At 40.0% G+C, this 8,294-nt stretch overlaps 1 long non-coding RNA gene across 1 annotated transcript in view; it reads left to right on the top strand.

Moving 5' to 3' along the window:
• The first annotated feature begins 2,616 nt into the window (after positions 1-2,616).
• The window catches only part of LOC125320039, a 69,866-nt gene continuing 64,188 nt past the window's right edge, over positions 2,617-8,294 (top strand). The window contains exon 1 of the long non-coding RNA XR_007200972.1: positions 2,617-2,821. This is a non-coding gene — a long non-coding RNA (uncharacterized LOC125320039). The remainder of the gene's footprint in view (positions 2,822-8,294) is intronic.

Raw genomic sequence — 8,294 nt, 5'->3', positions numbered from 1 at the left:
TTCAGCTTTTACTACAGCTGATTTTTTTTGCACGTGATGACAGACAACTTGAACTGAAGTCCTAAGATTTCATAATTTGCTGGCCTTGAAAAGTTTCTCCCATAAAATATGTCATACACAAAGGCTCAATTCATCAAACACGTCTGATTTACAAAGTGAGCCATCCTATCTATTTCAGTGGTACATCAACGTAGGGAAGGTAGATGGACATGTTTTCAGAGTCAATGCTTTGGTCTTGTGCTTCAGTTCAGAGATGAATCATTGCACATCACAAAAATACCTGTGGCTTGTTCTGCAGGGTAGGGAGAACAAAGCACTGTGAAGGAGCAGGAGGCAAGGAAAGAACAGGTAGCAAAGGTGCTTGGTTTTCTGTCACAGGTTGCTGGTGTGGTTAATCTTCTCTGCTTCAGTGCTTCACATTTTCAATTCTTTTGCAATTTGGTCACACTGACAAGCCACAAGCACTCTTTGTTGCTTACAAGAATTGTTGATTGCTTGACAGAAATGAATTTGAGGGTGGCTCAGAGGTGACCTTGCAAGACTTTGAAACATCAAAGTGTGTTGTTCTGATATGCCTGATAAAAGTGTCATTTAAATATCCATGGAAACTGGTTTTCACATGCAGCTCAGGGGCTTTGGTCATAAACAAAATACTGGACTGTGAAGGGATTTCAAAGATATACCTTACCCTTTTGATGTCTGCAGCTCATCCTTTTCCTCAACTCAGTAGTCTTAGGAAGTAGTCAGTTTCTTAAGAAGACTACTGAAGGTGCAGCTAAGCTGTTCAGTGGGAACACTGTGATTTGTTTACTTTGATATTCCCCATAGGCTACTGCTCCCTGTGAACAGGGAGTGTGTGGTAAGACACAAGTGAATCCCCACCTCGGTATTTAAAAATTAAAAATGCATTCATCTCTGCATAGGTCTGTATTTGCATGTGGTAAGTGGGAAGCAAGCTAAGCAGTCCTGTATTGCCAGAGAGGTGCTGAAAACCAGGCAGCAAAATCAGTAAGAATTAGTGTCTCATTTTTTGCTACGAGTTTGAAAATGTGTTTGAGCTGTGCACTGTCATCAGGGTCTTCTCCAATGTTCTCATTATGTAAACGGTATTTAAGTCCAGGTATTTATTTAGCTAACATAATGAAGTAGGGAACTGCTGTTACAGATAATTAAAGGAGATGAACAGTTCATATTTTTTCTTTTGTAATTTTTCTCCAGCTGAGTGAGACAGATATTTTTCCAGCCTGTGGACAAAGATTACTGTATCATTTAATACAGCCTTTTAAAGGTCACTACTGTAGAAATGAGAATTACCCTCTTATTACTTTATCACCTTGTTTAACAACAGAATATTTGTAAAACTGGTTTACTGAGTTGATTAATATGCACAACCAACCAGCCAAACCAAACTAAAACAAAAACCAACAAAAACAATCCCAGTGTTTTTAAAATACTAGACACCTTTTGTTTATTACATCTTATTCAGGTTTTTTAATTTTCTGGAGGATTGGTTCACTTATATAGTCCTAGATTTTTGTCTTTTTTTCGATACTTCATTGATTTTATTTTAATGATTTTAGGCTTCATACCATCTGTGATGTACAAATGTTCAGAAATTTTCTTGGGAATCTAAAAGTGACAGGATCCATTTCTTTAGCTTCTCTTTTTTTTTTTTTTTGCAAAAGATAAACATAAGAATAATAATAAGAATGTTATTAGACTGGAATAACTGACTTGGAATAACTGATAAAGAACACCATTATTTTTATGTGAGAGTTTCAAAGCGATTTCAAGTGCAAGTTAATTGAGCCTACTCATGCTCTTTGGGGTGAAGTTAATTAATATTATCACCTTCATCACAGGCCCCCGCTGTGAACAGTCCTGGGGTTCTCCTGGACAGTAAAACCAAGCAATAAAAAGCTGCGTGTTTTGTGATTAGATGGGAGTGATGCCTCCTTTAAAGATATGATCCTGCTGAACTTACTAAAAAATATAATTTAAGGACCTGCCTTGGACCAGGTGAGAAAGTCTTAGGAAGAGAGCTTAAGCTACCCAGCTATATGCAATTTCTGTTCACCATCACTCTCCTCTAGGGCTCTGGTGGAGAGCTTGTGTCCAAAGTCATCTCTCTTTGTCACATCCACCCTGGCTGTGTGGCAGGGTCTGTCACTGCAGGAACAACAGTCAGAAGAGCAGGACTACATGCTCCCATCTTCAGGTGCTCAGTCCAAGGTCATAGTCTCATCTTCAAGGAGAGAATGTTTTCACTTTGACCTAAGAACAGGAATAGTCTTAGCGTGGGCACAAATTCTCTTCTGCAGTAAATGAATGTGGCTGTAAGGATAAAAGTGTCCAGTTCCCAGGAGTTTCTGTCTCTTTTCTTCCTGTGTACAAATGCCAGACATTTGGAGGGAGGAAGAGAGATGGAAACTGTCATACGGATAGCAGCATGACAAATGTAAGTTGGATTTCTACTTCTGTCAAGACTGACACAACAGAGGAGAATAGAAGGGGTTTAGTTAAGGAAATAATCTAGTTACACACAAGTAAAAAATATATAAAGCCTATTGTCTTTTAGTTAGCTTATTTATTTTAATTTTCTTAGGGTAGAAGGGCTGGAGTGCTGTAATCTACAAAGAAGTCCCATAACATGACCTGAATAACATGGCAGCAACATGTGTGCAACATTCGGGTTGACTTTGCTCCGTGTAAAGCAAATCTGTCATGCCTCCATTCTTTGAGCAGAGCTGGAAAGAAGATCAATAACTCATAAACGTCCAGGGAAGTTTGTGACACTAGAGCTGATGACTGGAAATAAGAAGTAAGTCGATTAGAAGTTTTTTAAAGATCTCACATACAGAAATATGGAATGTGGAAGAGTTTTGTCCATGCTCCTGCCTTTTGGAGAGAAGTCTTGCTCCATAAAATCTCTAGAGTTAAAAAAAAGGGTTTTGTTTACTTTGGATATGGGAATAGCTACTTTGATGTCCCGCTAACTCAAGTTCTTAGTGCTCAACTTCAAAGCAGAGTTTTGGAACTTCAGGGCATGCTAATAAAGTGTCCCCAAATACCCTGTGCCTGTTGGCCTGTTGATGGTGGGTTCCAAATCATCAGATTATTCAGTGCAACTGTCACCGAGGAAGATATGCAAGGGTGGCAATGGAACAATCTGAGGAGTAACTCATAAATGTACATGGTCAGTTCTATAGAATCATGAAAAGTTAAGGTTGGAAAAGAACTCTTAAATCATCAAGTCCAAAAACAACCTAGCTCCAATACCACATTCACCACTAAACCATGTCCTCCAGTGCCATATCCACGTGTTTCTTGAATACTTTCAAGGATGCCAACTTCACCACTTCCCTGGGAAGTCTTACACAGGAAGTTGCAATGTTTGGTAACCCTGTCAATTAAGAATTTTTTCCTAATATCTAATCTAAAACTCCATGTCAAAACTTGAGGGCATTTCCTCTTGGCCTTGTCACATATTACCTGGTAGAAGAGACTGACACTCACCTCAACACAACCTCCTTTCAGGCAGTTAAAGAGAGTGATAAGGCTTCCCCTGACCCTCCTTTTTTCCAGGTTAAAGAACCCTAGTACACTCAGCTTCTCCTCATAAGACTTGTGCTCCAGCCCCTTCATCAGCTTCATTGCCCCTCTTTGAAACACGTGATAAATATGTATTGTGCATACATATATTTTGAGTAATGTATAATATATAATTATATATTACAGATGTAAAAGTATATTGTGTGTATTTATATATGTTTATCATAGAATCATAGAACATCCTGCATTGGAAGGGGCCCACAAAGATCACCAGTGTCCAGCTCCTGGCCTGGTACAAGACAGTCCCAAGAATCACAACATGACAACAGAGATTTTAAGCTTGATTGCTTCATGGTTGCTGGAGCCACGATGGCCACAAATCTTCACACATGAGAGGCTGTCTCTTAACAAGCAATAAATCAAGGCAAAGGAAGGCACCTTTCCTAGTTGGCTCCATTAGTAACTATACCTTGAAGTTTTCATTGAGATGTTTTAGGACTATTCGGGACTTGCTTGTGCTAGCTGTGTGATGCTCCCTGTTAACATCTGGCACATTGATGTTCCTATAAGGACAAAGGCAGTTGTTTTGAAGGTGTCCCTTAGTTCCTCAAAGAATAATTCACTGGCATCATTGTCCTGGCTAGGTGGCCATAGCAGACTTTTGCGATGACACCTGCATTATTTGTGTGTCCCTTAATCCTTACTCAGACACTGTCACCCTGCCATTGCCAACTTCAGGCTCTGTACATTCCAGCCCTTCCACCTCTCCTGCCCTGCCTGTCCCTCCTGAAGAGCCTGTGACTGTCCAACATGGCACTCCAGTCACAGGGCTCATCCTGCCTGGTTTCATTTATTCCAGTGATGTAAAATCTCTGAGACCAGGCCAAAGCCTCAAGCTCCTCTTTATTGTTCCTCACACAGTGCACATTGGTGTAGAAACATTTTAGGTGTGGTCCATGGTAGCTGACACCTGGAGCAGTGTGAGAGATCCCGCTGGCATTCCCTCCTTCAAGCTTTGGTGTGACTTCCTATGGCTCTGGCAAGCATTGATTTGTCCGTTCCCCCTTTGAAACTAATTTAAAGCTTTGTCGATGAGCCCCACGGCCTCCTGTGTTTGAACCCTTTTTCCCCTCTTACAAAGGTTCATCCCATCAGGTGCCATTAACCAAATATTGTAAAGCTTACCTCATGGTCAAAAACTCCAAAATTTTTCCAGTGACACCAACCTCAGAGCCATGAATTGACCTGATGGATCTACCTGTTCCTTTCAATATTATTCCTACTACTGGAACAATCAAGGAAAATGCTACTTGTGCTCCTGATTCTTCAACCAATCATCCTAAGACCCTGATATCCATTTTGATTGTCTCTTTGTTATCTTATCACCACTGACTTGAAGAACCAACAATCAAAGAGCCTTACTGGGCTGGAGAGCTTTCTAGTAATATCTCTTACCTGAGCCCCAGGGAGGGAGAAGACTTTCCTGTTGGTTGGGTCTGGTTTGCATATTGGGCCCTCCCTTCCATTAGAAGGGAGCCACGTCTGACAACTACCCTTCTTTTCTCTTAACAGAGAAGTTCATGAAGGACGGGTTAGATTGCATTGCCTTGAGTGGGCCCTTCATCCCAGAAGGACCTTCATCCCTCTTAACAGTTGACTGTCCTTCTAGTTCTAGGGCTTCATATCTGTCATAAAATGTTCCAGTCCTACCTGTCATTGTCAAGTTTTTGCCTTCCTCCCACTATGGGCAGTGACCAGCTTCTAGCCTTCATGTTCAACAGATCCTTGACCACTTGAGTCTTCCAAGTCCTCCTGGATCTCCACTAAAGTGGAAGTTTGAGAGATTGTAACATCTCTGAGAGTAACCTCTCGATCTCTTGCTCATTTTCTTCAATGCTACACAGCCTATTCACTTCCTCCTTGTTTTACACTAATTCTCTCCTTGAGAAAGGAAAAACAAATCAAAGTCACTGAAACAGCTCAAATTGGATGTGTGGGGACAGGGAGGTGGGGAAAGGAGTGTTTTTGATGTCCTAATCTAACATAAATATATGGCCAGGCAAGGTTAAAAAATAATGATGATGAGAAAACCCAAACACTGGGCAAAGCAGTAAACTGATTAGTCTCCTTTTAGAGAATGCTATGGATACAAAGTAGCAAAGTACAGTGCAGGGAGAGTTTTGAAACTGGTATAAAGGAAAGGCTTTAATGTTTCAGAACTCAGTAAACTCAAATTAAACATTATACTCTTTTCTAGAGCCTGAGACTGTAACTGAGCTGCACAGTTAGATTAGAGAGCTTGAGACATGAGGAATTTTGCATGCCACACAAATAGGGCTTTTTCTGTTTGAAGAAGACCTTGTGGATTTGGAGCAAGCCCAATCTGTCTCTTCAGCTAGCTAGGAGCCAAATCTGATCACTGGGTAAAAGATGACTGAACCTGCTACATTTTTATTTATAAGAAGGGAGCTGACATTTAGTTTTCTTTGCATCTTGAAGTGGCACTCCAGGGTGTCTAATGTGATGTCCAGGAGTAAGTGAATATGTGTCTTAACTTGTTGTAAATCTGCATATTTTAAAACAGCACTCTTTGTTGGTGATATAATCTGGCATAAAGTCTGCATGGCTGTTACAGCTAAAACACTGTTATCCTGTTGCTCCCTGAGCATTATGGAAACTTTGGTTTCTCTTTTTTCACTCCATTTATTGATGTCTGTCTTCAAGGCACTGTGGTGTGTTGACCTAGAGCTTGATCAGAAAATGACTGAAATAAATGATCCACTATAAAGTTTCCAAAAGGCTGTCCCTTTCACCTCACTTAAAATTTGATTTTGCTCCTTCCTGTTCATTCTGCTGCTCATCTCTCTGTCTCTCTCTGCTCACTTTCCTATCAATTTCTGCTCAGCCTCTTTTTCTGCCCTTTTTTATTTATTCTTCTTCTATTGCTGGCACTCTCTTTCCTATGCCGCATTCTTCCCTGCAGTCTTTCTTATGTCATTCCTTTATCTTTCATATCCAAACACCTTATTTAATCTACTCTCTTATTTTTTTCATGCACATATCCTAGCCTTTGAGCTTTTGTTTCCTATCTCTAATTAGTAATAATGGTTATCTCTTTACGTGAGAGAATTGGAGATGTACAGTTAAAGGGCATAATCTATTACTCTCCTTTGCACTCTCTCTCCTTGCTCTATTCACTCAGTAATTTTTCCACTCTTCTCTGTCTACTCTTGTGCTGCACACCCTAAAGCTCAGTGTTTTGCCAGTTTTCTCCGGGAGGTTGTGGCAATTATTTTTTACCCTCTTGTGGCAGGATTTTCTGTCTTTACTTTGCTTTCCTAGTTTTTCCTTCTCTTCTCCTCTTTCCCACTCTTATTCTTTAGCTCTCATTGCTCTATTTTCTCCTCTTTCAGGTGAAGTTTTCTTCACAAAAAAGGGAAAGGATTGCAAAAGTCTGCTAACATGGACAGTCCAATACCCACCCTTTACACGCATTTAAACTAACTGGACAAACCCTTAGAGAGTATAATGAGGTGAAAACCAGCAGGAATCTAGATTTCCCCTTGCTGTCTAGAAGTTCTTTGTTTGCCAGAACTCTGACTTCTGGGGAACAGAAGGTTTAATCTCTAAGTACAAGTTTATTTGCAATTCATGAATTTCTTTGTGAAACTGACATCTGAAATAGTTGAACGATGCTTCACAAGGGGGTTGGGTTACTGTACCTGAAGTTCAGTGTGACCCTGGACCACTTCTGAATCATGAGTCTCCTTTGTCCAAAGGCTGATTTTTGTTCTGTGATCATATTTCATTCCTGTACCACATCTTTGCTATTGTCTGTGAAGCTAGGTGGTGAGGGTCTTGATTATGTTCATGAGAAACTCAAGGAAATGGAGGGAAAGAAGCAGCCAAGACACTTTTTAAAATGCACAACTTGGTTGGAATATGATGTCTCCCTGTGGCTGATTTTGATTAGGTTGGGTTTTGGTTTTGTTTTGCTTTGGTTTTTTTTTCAGTTGGTTTTTATTTTCTTTCCTCCTTTTCCTAATTCTTAAAAATGGAGGATGAGAAATATTTTGGGAAGGTTGAGAGGCAGTCTGCAGTGGCATGGCATGCATAATAAGTTTTAATAAACTATAGAAATTTTATCATAAATGAGTTCAAAACTTCTACTTGTTAGAAAATTGGTCCTCTGTTGAATCACCAATAAATAGTTTTTCTTATGAGTAGAAGTGATATAAAATGTAAAAGAGAAGGAAACCAGAAAAACTAAGAACACGGAAGATGAATTGGAGGTCTCTCATATTAAAACATTGGTCTCAGTACTGACCTAGTCCTCATTTTCTAATATAATGTGTACATTAGGCCTATATACGGTACTGCTTTGTAAAGTCAGCATTTTTCAAAATAAAATGGATCTACTATTTTAGCTATATCTCCAGGACGGTAGGCAAGAAAACACCCAAGCTTGTCACTTTCCTCACTACTGCTCGGTGGAATGCATCTTTTCTTTATTCCTAGAAGATGAAGAAAGGTAAAGAGTTAAGAGTCTTAGTACTGTATCCCTGTGACTAAATGGATGTGGGCAGTAGGACCTGTCCTTCCTCACTGTAGGGAAGAGGCTGGGAATGAATCACTCCCTTCTGAACCAGTACTAAATGTTACTCTTGACTACAGAATGATAGGCAAATTCATCCTTCCCGTGCTTGATAAATGTCAGTCCATTGACTTTTCCCACAACTACA

The sequence above is a fragment of the Corvus hawaiiensis genome, chromosome Z (assembly GCF_020740725.1).
Source record: "Corvus hawaiiensis isolate bCorHaw1 chromosome Z, bCorHaw1.pri.cur, whole genome shotgun sequence".
NCBI classification, from domain to species: domain Eukaryota; kingdom Metazoa; phylum Chordata; class Aves; order Passeriformes; family Corvidae; genus Corvus; species Corvus hawaiiensis.
Note: the sequence above shows the minus strand (reverse complement) of the source record. Positions and strands in the feature narration are given on the sequence as shown.